Below are 15,294 nucleotides of genomic sequence, written 5' to 3'. Positions count from 1 at the left end.
GTCACATTTTGAAATAAAATAGTTGCGTTAAGAGTCATTTTCATGCTTTAAATCAGTCAAAACACAAGATTCTGAGTAGGTGGAAAAGTATATAAAAATGGCATATTTGGTCACTCCGCGGCCTGAAAAATTGTTTATTCAATGTGAGGAGCAATACAAATGACATTTGGAATAATTTTTTGTGGATGCCAAAAATTAAATTGTTTGATGAAAATCGATGACCTGCGGAACTTTGCAGTGGTTAGAAATCAGAGGGGGATATTCTCAAGAACGTGTGATAACCATCGCAAATTGACGTTAACACAACTCTTCACATCGCAGTCTATCGCGGGAAAATAACTCTGTGTTAACATGGTATTCTCAACATGGCGGTACCATGCGATAGACCCACGGCAATGCGTCAAATAAACTTGCTAAGATCAAAGCGACGCCACAAAAACGTGAAACACGAACGCGAAAATTGTAGCGATGATGCCAATCGCGATACAAAAATCAGCGAAAAGCAGGCACAGGTCTGCAATTCCCATGGCGTCATGCGGGAAAATGCACCATAAAAGTCCAAAAAAAAAACACAAACAAAAGCCAAACAACAACGAATGACAATGGAGGTAGCTGGAGCAAGTGCAGAGGACAACCAGAACCCCACAAGCCCCCCTGGAGGACCAGCCTTGGACTTCGGGGTCAGGGAAGGGCAAGGACAAGAAGAGTAGGAAGAAGCGGTTCAGTCCGCAGGAAAACAGGATCCTGATAACAGAGGTGGTGGAACACCATCAACTACTGTTCGTCACCTCCACTGTGTCACTGGCAACTAAAAATGGAATATGACAGACCATCGTGGACAAGGTGAATGCAGTCGGAGTGCTAAAGAGGACAATGGAAGAGGTCAAGAGGTGCTGGAATGATGTGAAGCTCAAAACCAAGCAGATACCCGCAAACAACTGGAAGGCAGCAATGCAGACTGGAGGTGGGAGTCCAGCGCCACAGGAGGAGCTGGACGAGATGGAGGAAATGGTGTCCACAGTCATCAGTGGGGAGACAGTGGCAGGAGTTGGGGGACCGGACACTGCTCAACATGACTGGACACAACAGCAACAGGGTGAGTAACGACCAGGGACTGGGATGATGGGGGAGATGGGCAGAATGGCACACATGCACAAGTAAGCATAGCACATCTGCAGATACACCATGCCCCAGACCCCCAACTCCCACCAAGAGACCAATGCACCCAAGTATGCAACAGCTCAGCAATGTATAAGCACAGAAGTCAGAGGCACACTGTGTGTAAGGGATAAGGGGCAGCTAAATCAGAGTTGCAGGGGCGACTCCCCCAAAATGCGGCACACACACATCACATGCAGAGCACATCAACATTGACAATGATGTGGCACAAACCGCAACACGTCCACAACAGAACAGAGGACACAACTGGTGCCGCTTGTGTGTAGAAACTGGCCAAAATGTGAGTTGACAATGTACAAGTACAAACACACATCCGGGATGTTGTCGAAATGTCCACTGTCCCGCATCAAATAGGCAGCTCCCCACAAACAGTCAAAATGTACACTGTCATTCAGTCTGAATGTAAACATGTACAATGCGTCAATATACATGTGAACAAAATGTTAAACTGCATCTCCACTTCACATTGCAGGGGGAAATCCAACACCTCCTGCAGAGCAGTCCGAACCTCTCTTCTCTGATGACAAATAGGACCCCCACACTTTCGACTCCGAATCCCTCCAACAGCTCATGGAGAGCCTACACAGCCCACTTCCTGGAGCAGGGCAGCCCAGCTGCTACGAGGAGAACCCACCCCCTGCACAGAACATGCAGCAGGCAGCACCCACCACCACGGCTGCCTTCCAGGACCTCCACGACGAACACTTTGCCTTCCAACTCCATGTGTTGGGGTGCCAGGAGAAGCTGGCTGAACAGGTGCAGGTGGGGTTTGACCGCACGGTTGCCAAACTAGACGCCATGCGTGGGTGTCTAAGTCCCATCAGGGACCACTCACAGTCCCTAACAGACACCCACAGTCCACTCCATGCTCTCCAACGAACCATGTCTGACATCACCAGAGTCCTGACTCTGAGACAAGAATGACTGTCTAGTCAGAGTGCCTCCAGCTTCTCGCCTGGGAGTTGGGACTCATGCGGAGGCTCATGGAGAACATGAAGCGGACGCGGGTGGAAAGAGCGGCTGCCACGGCTGCACACCAACGAGAGGTAACTGGGTCCTTCAATGCCATAAAGACCCTCCTCATGGCATTGCTGCCACAAGGCCTGGCACTAATGCATGCTGCTGCTACCACTCCATCCACATCTCCGGCCCCTGATGTGTCAGTGCCACACAGTGCAGCACACATTCCACCTCCGGCCCCTGAGGTGTCACTGCCACACAGTGCTGGAGACAGAACACCACCACCCACATGTGAGGCACATGATACAACAGAGGACAAAGATGCAGATGAATCTGCCTTGGTGGTGAGAAGGAAACGGTAGCATTCATCTCCGCCGTATGGCCTGTTTCTGCTTGGTTCTGCCCTCTGCATCATCACCTTTCACTGTCCCCCGATGCGCTCTGCGACACTCACCTTGGACCTCGACATGGACTACCATTTTCTTTATGTTTACCAATGACACAGCTATCAGACTGCGGACTGAACTCCTCCTCTTCTGATGTACCTGTAATTCCCTGAAGGACTCTGGTTGGCCCTACACGGGCCAACAATGTGAAGTGGGGTTTGCATGACCCTGTACTGCTCCAGCTTCAATAACTCCCCTGATTGTGCAATAAACATTTGTGTTCACTCCGATGTGTCATGCCTATGATCTTTCAAGTGTGGAAGTATGGATGAATGTAGGGTCAGTGATTCCCCCTTACGTCCATGTTGCTCATGTTGTGGAACTTGGGTCAAGGGTGACACATTGCTTATTGCGGCACAGGTGGTGCCGACACTACAACGGAAACACATGCATTGGTGACTTCCTTGTCCAGCCCAGGACAGAACCACGCCCAGCGTATACGCCAGGCCAGCCCACTCCGCTTACGCTCACAGGGGGGACGACAACGCTACATGTCCCAGGTCTTCCCTGTAGGGATCTGCTGCTCACAGGTCTAGTTGTCAGCATGCCACAGCCACTACCTCATGGCTGGTTTACACCCACACCACACCCATCCAGCACAGCCGTCACAGGACATGTGACCCTGCCAATAAAAAGGGCCTGGCGCACGTGCTCGGCGCCATTTCAACTCTCTCATTGGGTGTCTCTGTGTGGTTCTCATTTGTACATGAGGGCCTAGGGCCCTGCCACCTCACTTTGCCCAGTGCCGGGGGTGATATAATGGCATCCGCACCACAAGACTCAGTCATGAAGTGTCCATGGCTTGTGGTGCACAGACTTGGTGGCACCGGATACATTGCGGCAGGCACAGACACCTAAAGTGCTGAGCGGGTGTGCAGCCTGCGATGATGCACCGTCTGGGTGGTCTGGACTGGTACGGATTAGTGTGTGCCCTGCTGGACCGCAGTGTAGGCATGAGCCAGCGGGCAGTGCGGGCATACCACCATGTGGCGTTGCCTCACGGTTCACAGTTAGTGGCACCTCAAGAGCTGGGCGGGTGTGCAGCCTGCGATGAGGCCATGTGCACTGATGTGATCTCTGCCATTGCGAAATCAAAACCCAGAATCAAGTGTGTGACCTGGTGAACCCGCGGTGCGGGGCTGCATGATGTGGAGGTTGCCATGGTCGCTGGCCCCGGGCTTGGAGCTCCCACCGGCATGTGGTGGACCCTCTTGGAAACACACCAGTGGCGGAAGGTGAGCAGTGAGGCCTGGTTGCGCAGGGACGGGCAATCACCCCTGGGTGGCGGGAGGGGCTGTGGTACAGCAGCTCATGTGCGCAGGGATGGGCAAGCGATGATGGTATGTGCAACTGTATGGACTCTGCCATTCATGTCTCTGGCAACTGTTTCAGATAAGGGACCTAGGGACTGCAGTGTATACCGGCACGTGGTTGGAGACACACCGGTGGCAGCAGGTGAGCATTGGGGCTTGGGTCTGCAGTGTCTGCACTCTCTCTCCCTCTCTTTTTCTCTTACTCTCTCCCTCTCTCACTCTCCCTCCCTGTCTCCCTCTCTTTCTCTCTCTCCCTCTCTTTCTCTCTTTCTCTCTCCCTCTCTCCCCTCTCCCTCCCTCCCTTTCTCTCGCTCCCGCTCTTTCTCTCCCCCTCTCTCTCCCTTTCTTTCTCTGTTTCTCTCTCCCTCCCTCTCTCGCTCTCTCCCTTTCTTTCTATCTCTCTATCTCTATCTCTCTTTCGCTCTCTTTCTCTGTACTTTGATGTTTGCATGACACACCTTCTTATCTAGATTTTTGTTTTCCAGGCTGTGACTTACAGGATGTACTGAGGAGACCCGCCATGACTCTTCAGAATTGTTGTTTTGGGTTTCTTCTGTAATAAACGTATTATTTGGATATTCTATGATGAATGTATGATTTGCCTTTTTCTGTCCACACATGTATGTTAGGTGTTGTGATTGGGCAGCTTCATGCGAATTGTTTTGTTCATGATATGGTATCGTCGATATGACATATCTTTGCCCGGGGGTGGTGGGGAGGTGGGGTCATGGGGGACTGGCGGTGGGTGTTGTTGCCCTCTCGGGGCTCCAGGATGCATGATCAGTTGCTCCAGGGCATCTGTTTTTCATATGTGGCTTTGGGCTGGGCTCCCTTTGATGGTGCAGCTTGTCGTCTGACTTTACACCAGCTCGGAGCAGGTGTTAATTTCCTGCAGCTAGCGCACCTTATTGCATGTTTTGTGTTCTTATCGCCGATCTGGCTGGTCATTGAGAATGTTGCGGAGTAGTTTTGTCGCGGCTTTTGGCACGGGAACGCCTACTCTGCATCTCATTAGCGTTAGTTGCCGCAGTCATTTGTGGCGATGTTTTCGGCAACTGCTATCGCAGGTAAACTGGTGATATGGGTAAAAGTCAATTAAAATGGCTGTGAGAGGACCAAAATGGTCCATTTTGAAATATTGCATCTTTCAACTAATTCTGACTTTCGGATGTGAATCATCACTTTTTGAGCTAAACGGAGCATGTTTCTAGTCATTTTCATGCTTCTAGGGAGCCAAAACTCAAGATTTGGAGCATGGGTAAAAGTGAATTAAAATGACCCAAATGCCTACTTTGAGGGCTTAAAACGTGTTTGTTCACTGCGGGAAGTGATGTAAACAACATTTAGAGTTAATTTATGTTCAAACGAGAGAGTCCGATTTTTCATGCAAAACGATCGATGACCCGCGACCTGTGGAAATGGCTCTGAAATGACCAAAATGGTCCGTTTTGAAATATTGCATCTTTCAACTAATTTTGACTTTCGGACGTGGATCATCACTTTTGAAGTTATAATGAGCATGTTTATAGTCATTTTCATGCTTTTAGGGAGCCAAAACTCAAGATTTGGAGTATGGGTAAAAGTGAATTAAAATGAACCAAATGCTCACTTCGAGGGCTTAAAACGGATTTCTTCACTGCGGGAAGTGATATAAACAACATTTAGAGTTAATTTATGTTCAAACGAGAGAATACGATTTTTCATGCAAAACGATCGATGACCCGCGACCTGTGGAAGTTGGTCTGAGAGGACCAAAATGGTCCGTGTTGAAATATTGCATCTTTCAACTAGTTCTGACTTTCGGAGGTGGATCATCTCTTTTGGAGCTATAATGAGCATGTTCATAGTCATTTTCATGCTTCTAGAGTGCCAAAACTCAAGATTTGGAGTATGGGTAAAAGTGAATTAAAATGCACCAAATGCTCACTTCGAGGGCTTAAAACGGATTTCTTTACTGCGGGAAGTGATATAAACAACATTTAGAGTTAATTTATGTTCAAACGAGAGAATACGATTTTTCATGATACACGATCGATGACCCGAGACCTGTGGAAATTGCCCTGAGAGGACCAAAATGGTCTGTTTTGAAATATTGCATCTTTCAATTAAATATGACTTTCGGATGTGACCATCACTTTTGGAGCTAAAACGAGCATGTTTATAGTAATTTTCATGCTTCCAGGGAGCCAAAACTCAAGATTTGGAGCATGGGTAAAAGTGAAGTAAATTGAACCAAATGCTCACTTCGAGGGCTTAAAACGTTGTGGGAAATGATATAAACAACATTTACAGTTAATTTATGTTTGAACGAGAGAGTCCGATGACCCGCGACCTGAGGAAATGGCTCTGAGAGGACCAAAATGGTCAGTTTTGAAATAGTGCATCTTTCAACTAATTCTGACTTTTGGCTGTGGGTCATCATTTTTGGAGGTAAAATGAGCTTGTTTATAGTCATTTTCATGCTTCTAGGGAGCCAAATCTCCAGATTTGGAGCATGGGTGAAAGTGTAGTAAAATGACCCAAATGCTCACTTCGAGGGCTTAAAACGTGTTTATTCACTGCGGGAAGTGATTTAATCAACATTTACAGCTAATTCATATTCATGCAAGAATGTCCAATTTTTCATGCAAAACGATCGATGACCCGCGACCTGAGGAAATGGCTCTGAGAGGACCAAAATGGTCAGTTATGAAATATTGCATCTTTCAACTAATTCTGACTTTCGGATGTGGATCATCACTTTTTGAGCTAAACGGAGCATGTTTATAGTCATTTTCATGCTTCTAGGGAGACAAAACTCAAGATTTGGAGCATGGGTAAAAGTGAATTAAAATGACCCAAATGCTTGCTTTGAGGGCTTAAAATGTGTTTATTCACTGCGGGAAGTGATACAAACAACATTTAGAGTTAATTTATTTTCAAACAAGAGAGTCCAATTTTTCATGCAAAACGATCGATGACCCGCGACCTGAGGAAATGGCTCTGAGAGGACCAAAATGGTCAGTTATGAAATATTGCATCTTTCAACTAATTCTGACTTTCGGATGTGGATCATCACTTTTTGAGCTAAACGGAGCATGTTTATAGTCATTTTCATGCTTCTAGGGAAACAAAACTCAAGATTTGGAGCATGGGTAAAAGTGAATTAAAATGACCCAAATGATGGCTTTGAGGGCTTAAAATGTGTTTATTCACTGCGGGAAGTGATACAAACAACATTTAGAGTTAATTTATTTTCAAACAAGAGAGTCCGATTTTTCATGCAAAACGAACGATGACCCGCGACCTGTGGAATTGGCTCCGAGAGGACCATAATGCTCCGTTTTGAAATATTGCATCTTTCAACTAATTCTGACTTTCGGATGTGGATCATCCCTTTTTTTTTAAACAAATTTTTTATTTGGTCATATTTCGATACACAGGGCAACGGCCCTTTAATGGTACAGTGAAGCAGTTCAACAATGTGTGCATCGATAGCCATTTCTATGTGAAGAAACAAACCTTGCAGAACGTGCAAGGAAAACAATAATCTAAACATTGTGCAGACAATGGACCAGTGTCTAAATGAGAATACATGATTCAGCAGATTCACAGCAGACAACCCAGTAAAATAATAAAACCGGCCATTGTTACCACCCTAAGGGACGCATGCCGAAGAGCTGGGAGGGCAACTCAGGGGTCATCCTCAGGGACAGGGGGCAAATCAATGCTGCGGTAAGCTGCCCATCGCACCCATACATTGCGATGTTTCCTTGGGACGCCCCTAGCCTCAAATACAGCCATCTCCGCACCCATACACTTATCCAATTCGGACTTCCATTTGCTTATAATCGGGGGAGAGGATGCCTTCTATCCCTGAGCTATGTCGCTCTTTGCTATGGTAAGGGCGAGGAACAGTAGGTGCTGTTTATATCTATTCCCCCCTATGTCGTCAGTGGAATGTAACAAGAACAGCCGTGGGTCCAGTGGAAGCATCCACCCCAGCACCTCATTGAGACACGTCCTGACTCTGTTCCAGAAGGGCTGTAGGGATATGCAAGCCCAAACTGTATGGAAGAAGGAACCTTCCTCTCTACCACACCACAGGCACTCAGGGGACTGAATGACCCCCATTCGCCACAGTCGCACCCTCGTGTAGTAGACTCTGTGTAAGTATTTCAATTGGATGATTCTGAACCGGGTGGAAACGGCCGCGCCCCGCGGACTGGCGAACGCCTCCGCCCAATCGTCATCCGTCAATTCGGGAATGTCTGCAGTCCAGGCTAGCCGGATATTGGCTACGGTGGTGGGGGTGTGCGTCGTCAACGTTCGGTATATTTGCCTGATTTTGTGCATTCTGAGGTCCCCCATCAACAGGCGACCCTCAAGGGGTGAAAAGTCAGGGAGGGCCTCCAGATTGCGGATCTGGGGTGAGAGTGCGTGTCGGAGCTGTAAAAATTTATAAAATTGCGACTTGTGGAGGCGAAAGTCGGTCTGTAGTTGCTGGAAAGATTTCAAGGTCGAGCCCTTCATAACATCGCCCAGGGTAGAGATTCCCACCAGGTCCCAACCCCGGAACCCTCTCAACGTGTCAGCAGATCTCAGGTACGTACCCTGCCACAAGGGAGTCTGTCCAGTAAGACGCCCCTTCCAACCCATTTGTCTGGTCTTGGCCCTCCATAGCTGGACGGCTTGTCTGCTAGCAGGCGGTAAATGATCTAGCTTTGTGTAGCTGTAGAGTAAATGGAGCAGGGGGACCCGCTCCATTGTGGCCTGTTCGATAGCATAGGCCGGATCAGTGGGAGAATTATACCAAAGTTCATTGATTACAAGGATGTGTGATGCGACGTAGTATGAGTAAATGTCTGCAGCCGTAATCCCCCCGCAATACGTAGACTGAATGCAAGTGCGGAGTGCCACGCGAACAGCTCCCCCTCCCCATAGGAAATTATTTTGTATGGCGTTCACCTGGGCAAACCACGTGCGAGGAATAGGATAAGGAACATTTTGGAGGCGGTATAGGATCCGAGGCAGAGAAACCATTTTAAAAATGGCTGAGCGCCCATAAAGGGATAATGGAAGAGCGGACCATACCATAGTTTCATTTTTAAGGCTGGCCAACAGAGGGGTGATGTTATGAGCCCATGAGATCTTGGGGCACGGGGAGATAAAAATCCCTAAGTATTTAAAACCCTCTGAGGCTCGGGATAATTGTACTGCCCACGATTCGCGGCCTTGATGTCCATATACTGGGAACAGGATAGATTTAGCTGGATTGGCGTGGAGGCCGGTGGTGCCACCAAACACCCATAGGATCTCCAATATACGGGGGCCCGAAAACCACGGGTCCGTCATGAAGAAAAGAACGTCGTCGGCATACAACGCAATCCGATCGTGAGCGGGACCACTCGAATCCCCTGAGCACTGGGTCACTCCTGACCCAGGCCGCCAGGGGCTGGATCATTAGAGCGAACAGCAGAGGAGACAGTGGGCATCCCTGACGTGTACCCCTCTGTATCGGGAATGGGCGAGAGTGGTGTCCTGCGATTCGAACTTATGCCGTCAGGTCGGTGTATAGTAGATGTACATATGACAGGAACCGAGGTCCAAAGTTGATTGCTTCGAGCAGCTGGAAAAGGTAAACCCAGCTCAGTGAGTCGAATGCTTTATCAATATCGGCTAGCAATAGGGCAGCTGGACGGCCTAACGTGGGTTCGGCCGCGATAGCATTATGAACTCTTCTGATGTTATGCCTAGTAGCCCTCCGCGGCATGAAGCCCGACTGGTCGGGGTGAAACAAATCAGTAATACACCCCCGAAGGCGGTCCGCCAAAACTTTCCCTAGCAGTTTAGGTTCAAAATTGATCAGCGAAATCGGCCGCTATGAAGAAGGATCTTAGGGGGGGACGGCCTGGTTTGAGAAAAAGCATGATTTCCGCGTGCCGCCAGTCTCTAGGAAGCCTTGCCTTGTCCGACGCGTCAGCAATGGTTCGCCAGCAGATGTGGTCCCAATAGAGGCATATGGGATCTAAGAAATTCCATGGGGAACCCATTGGGACCCGGGGCTCGGCCTGGCTGGATCGCACCAAGGGCGCCGGTTAATTCCTCTAATGTAATGGGAAGCTCCAGGCGCTCCCGGACGGTGTCCGAGAGCTTACGAGGAGGGATATCCACAAGGAACTCCGCTATGAGTTCCGCCGAAATCTGCTCCTTCCGGGCGTAGAGTGACGTAAAGTACTTTGCAAATTCTTCTGCTACATCCACAGGCGATGCATGCAGGGACCCATCCAGACCTCGGATAACCGGCGGGACGGCCGGGGCACTGTTCGCCCGGCACAATCTATGCAGCATTGTACTGGACTTGTCCCCCCACTGATATATCCGATGTTGCGAAGCCTCCCATATCTCTTTGGCTTCACTAAGCAAATACTGGCGCAATTCCTGCTGGGCGAGGACTAAATTGCGTCGAATAATGGGGCAAGAATTGGCACTGAGTTGGGAAGACAAGTCCACCTGACGCATTTCAAGGGCGTCGAGCTGCTCACGACGTGTACGTTTCTCTTGCGCACGATAGCTAATTTCGTATCCACGGACAGTGGGCTTGAGCGCCTCCCAGAGGACAATATTCGAGGGAGCTGAAGGGCTGTTCTCCGCTAGGTATGTAGCAATCGCCGTATGGAGCATATCACGATAAGCCGGATTGCGGAGGTACCATGGGGACATCCTCTAGCGGAATGGGGGCCTGCGGGAGGCCGTGTGGAATTGCATTGAGAACGGAGAATGATCGGACAGACCCCGGGGTTGATGCCGTACCTGAGAGAATCTATGAAGATAAACCCGGGGGACGAAAAAATAATCCAAGCGGGACTGGGACCCATGGACCATCGACAAATATGTGTAGTCACGCTCCGAAGGGTGGAACTCGCGCCATATGTCTGCCCAGTTCATTGTGGATGCCAGGGTATATAGTTTGGTTGGACCCGATAATTGAGGGGCGTCCCCGACCCGCTGGCGGTCCTGTGGCCCCATTGTATCGTTCCAGTCCCCACCCAACAGTGTCAACCCAGTCGGAAGGGAGCCCCATACCCCAAGTAACTTTTCGATAAAGGTGGCTCCTAGTGGGGGAGGGGCATAAATGCTACCAATCGTTATCTGTTCACCACAGATCGTGCCTGTGACGAAGAGAAATCTGCCTCCAGGGTCCGCCCTATGTGCTTGGTACTCAAACGGGACTCTACGATGTACGAGTATCGCCACCCCCCTAGAGCCTCTTGTGAACCCTGCATGTAAACGTGGCAAAGCCCAAAGCGAGCTAGGCACGGGGCCTTCGTACCCATTAGATGAGTTTCTTGTAAAAGCAGGACGTCCACCCCATACCTTTTTGCCTGTCGCAGTATGGCTCCTCGTTTCACCTTGTTCAATAGCCCCCGGACGCTCCATGATACCACCATAAGGTCCCCGAGGGAGCTGTCAGCACCGGGTGTCATGGGGGTTGCAATATCGGCTGAGTAGAGCTAGCAGAGCTGCTGAAAAGACACACCATCGCCTGCATATAGAACAAACTAAAAGAAACAAAAAACACCAACAACACATCCGCACGGATATCCCCCCACCCGACACTACCAAAAACAAGGAACATCTGTCGCGGTATAAACAGCAGCGGACCCCCAACGGGGAGCCCACAGAATTCACACCAAGGGATCCCCCCCACCCCATGAACCTATAAGATCAAGAACTATACGGCCTCCGTGGCCCGACCACCCGTGGTCAAACCCCACGCCTGCCCTGTATAACAATATAACATTTGTCGAATGCAGTGACATTTAAATCGCCTCATGAGATACGGAGCAGTCTGGGGACTTCACGGCTGTCGCTCGGGGCTCGGTGACACTCTATCCATGCCGGGCCCCCGACGCTTCTGGGACTTGTTGCGACGTGGCCTCTGAGTGCGAGAGCTGCGGGAGGAGTCTGAGTCTACAACTGGTGGAGAGTCTGCACGGAGCTGAGGGCGCTCATCCGACCATGCGAAAAACCGCCTCGGGGGTATCGAAAAAGTATGACTTGGAGTTATATATGACTCGTATCCGAGCTGGATATAGTAACATGTATTGAACATTTAGTTCCCTAAGTCTGCGCTTCGCGGCCATGAAGGATTGATGCTGTTGCTGGACCAAGCGTGTGTAGTCTGGAAATATTAAAATGGAGCGGGAATCGTGTATAAAGCAGTCCTTGTGCGTCCTGGCGAATCGCAAAATAGCATCTCGGTCCGCGTAATTCATGATCTTGGTGATAACTGACCTTGGGGCCTCGCCTGGGGGGGAGTCTCCGTGTCAGGGCCCTATGCGCCCTTTCAACCACGAAGGCGGAGGATAAGAGATCTTTAGGCAGGATGTCTTTGAGCCACGTGGTAATAAAGTTTGTCATGGATGCCCCTTCACAACCCTCGGCCAGGCCCACGAAGCGCAGGTTATTCCGTCATGCACGCCCCTCCGCATCCTCCACCCTAGAAGCCAGTTCCTGCATGACTACGGATAGCTTGTTTACCTTCTTTTGAAGGGAGGTCACCGAATCTTCCACTGTGGACACTCTTGTTTCGGCCTCAGTTATCCGGTCCACTGCTTTGCGGAGGTCTTGCCGGGGAAAAGAAACTTCTGACCCCACTGCACCAATCTTGGCGTCAAGCATGTCCTGGGCACCGTTGATCCCTGCCAATAGGGCTGCATTGTCAGGGGCCGCGCCGCTCACACCACCGCCGGCCGCACCACCCGGTGCCGTGGCGTACTGGTCCATGGTGCCCTGTTTGGGGCCGGCCCCACTCGGCCCACCCTTGCCCATGAGGACGAAAGACCTTCTTAACAGTTAGGGAGTAAGGGGGGGCGATGGTCCTCAACCCCCGGGCAAGCGATCGTCTCAGATGGCGGAGGCCTGGATGTTACAGACACAGCGGGAGCACCAGGCGTGCAGGATGGATCTGGCCGCACCACCTAATCTCCCCGTAGATTCCCTGAGCTCATGGAGGATCACCCAGCGGGGAACCGGAAAGGGGGGCAGTTTCAACGGCCGCTCACGGCACCTCGTCGCTCTGACGTGTCCCCCGCCGCCTCCCAGGGCAGCGCACCAGCGAACTCAGACGGCGTTGGCCAAGAGCGAAGGCCCAGGTGGACCCGCCCCCAGCAGTACAAGGTATGGCCCCCAGGGATCCAGCCAGCCAAATCGGGATACAGCAGCAGCAATCGCCGTAGAGAAGTGGAGGATCAACACAAGGCGCCACTGCACGCCGCCGCCACTACCTCCCAGTCTCTGGCATCGGGGGGGGGATGCCAGCCTGCGACACTCATCCCAGGTGTCCAGTCAATTTCCACATAATCCGCCCCGTCCGTGGGCACCAGAGGCCTCAAGAGCACCTCGATCCCTGGAAGGAAGACCTGGCAGCGCCGATGGGCCCACAGCACCGCCCGACAGCGCGGAAAGGATGGCGGCCACCTGACAGAGGATGAGGCTATGATCCACGCACCTCTCCGCACAGCTCCTTCGGTGCGCAGCTCCCCAAGGGCACCAGGCACCACTCTCCCAGTGGTCTCCGTTCAGGCTTCGCAAGCGTTGGCCCGGACCAGGGCATTCCCCCCGCTGAGGCTCCGTAGCTCCATGGACACCGCACCAAAACAATGGCGGCCGCGAGGGGCAGGGGGACGGACCAGCGACGAAGTCTCACCAGCCGCAGCGCTCCTCCTCAGTGTAGCCACCGGGAGGAGGGAGGGGGCACGAGGCCCAGGTCCCGCGATGTCCGGGTCACGGGCGCCGAACTGCGCCCCGCTCCACAGCGCCACAACAGCCGTCCCCGCGCGACCAGCAATGGCGCCGCTCGAGAACCTCAGGGCATTCACGACGATTACTTCTCCAGCCCCCAATTCAGCGACAGCACTGCACTCCCACTGTTATGCCGCGAACAACGGATCACGAACAGTCGTTCCAGGGCAGGATTTAGAAGGATGTAGGTAGGATTTTCGGCGTGGGTGGAAGGAGCTTACTTAAGCAACGTCCGCCATGATGGCCTGCCAAGCCACGGCCCGATCATCACTTTTTGAGCTAAAATGAGCATGTTTATAGTCATTTTCATGCTTCTAGGGAGCCAAAACTGAAGATTTAGAGCATGGGTCAAAGTGAATTAAAATGACCCAATTGCTCACTTAGATGGCTTAAAACATTTCTATTCAGTGATCTAAATAACATTTAGAGTTAATTCATGTTAAGCGAGAGAGTCCGATTTTTCATGCCAAACGATCTACGACCTGAGGAAACGACTCTGAGATGACCAAAATGGTCCGTTTTCAAATATTGCATCTTACAACTAATTCTGACTTTTGGATGTGGATCATCACTTTTGGAGCTAAAATGAGCATGTTTATAGTAATTTTCATGAGAGCCAAAACTACAGATATGGAGCATGGGTAAAAGTGAATTAAAATGACCCAAATGCTCACTTTGAGGGCTGAAAACTTGTTTATTCACTTTGGGACGTGATATAAACAACATTTAGAGTTAATTCATGTTCATGCGAAAATTGTCCGATTTTTCATGCAAAACGATCGATGACATGCGACCTTTTGGGGGACAAAAACTAAAGGTGGGCGGAATTTTCGTAGTCGTGCTACGCAAATTATCGTGAAAATGTACAAAATCTCTACGAGCATGCGGAAATTTTGCGAACACGCGGAATTGCTTGTACCGCCCGATCGCGATGTGTTTTTGCGTGCTCGTGGGAAAATATATCGCTAACTTGCCCTATGCGGTTGCTAATGGGTGCGGCCATCTTGTTTTTCACTTGTCCCACCCACTCGCACTGCTTATTTCCTGTTCTAGGTCACCTATTGCATGCTCCCACCCGTTCGCGATGAGTATTTTCCTGTTTGGAAACACGTATTACGTGTTCGCAACGCTTTTTGCATGCTCGGGGGGGGAAATATCGCGCAAACTTGCTCATGTGGTCGCAATAGGCGCGGCCATCTTGTTTATTGCTATGGTTCCGGGCCTGCTTTTCTATCCTCCCTCTATCTTTGCAATCCTTTATTTCTGTACACTTTTTTGTAATCTTCTTTATCTATTGTCTATCTCTCTATTTTTCTGAATCTATATTTTGAGTTTTTTAAAACTTTTTTGTGACTTTTTCTACTAATTTTTCACTCTTTTTCTATAACTTGCTTTCTTCATTTCTTTTACTTACTTTTCTAATTCCTCCCTTTTCTTTTCCACCCTCGAGTCCCAGAACCATACCCAAGGGAGAGAGCAGGGGCAACAAGGGAAAGGGCAAGGATGCCCATAGCCGCAGCAGCGACCGCCTTCCTTGCAGAAGACGGCACCCAAAATGGGTGCAGGAACGGGCCTTATTTGATGAGGCGGAGGTGGCCACACTTGTTTTT

The sequence above is a fragment of the Triturus cristatus genome, chromosome 10 (genome assembly GCF_964204655.1).
Source record: "Triturus cristatus chromosome 10, aTriCri1.1, whole genome shotgun sequence".
NCBI lineage: Eukaryota > Metazoa > Chordata > Amphibia > Caudata > Salamandridae > Triturus > Triturus cristatus.
The sequence above is the reverse complement of the archived record's forward strand: the minus strand, read 5'-3'. Positions refer to the sequence as shown.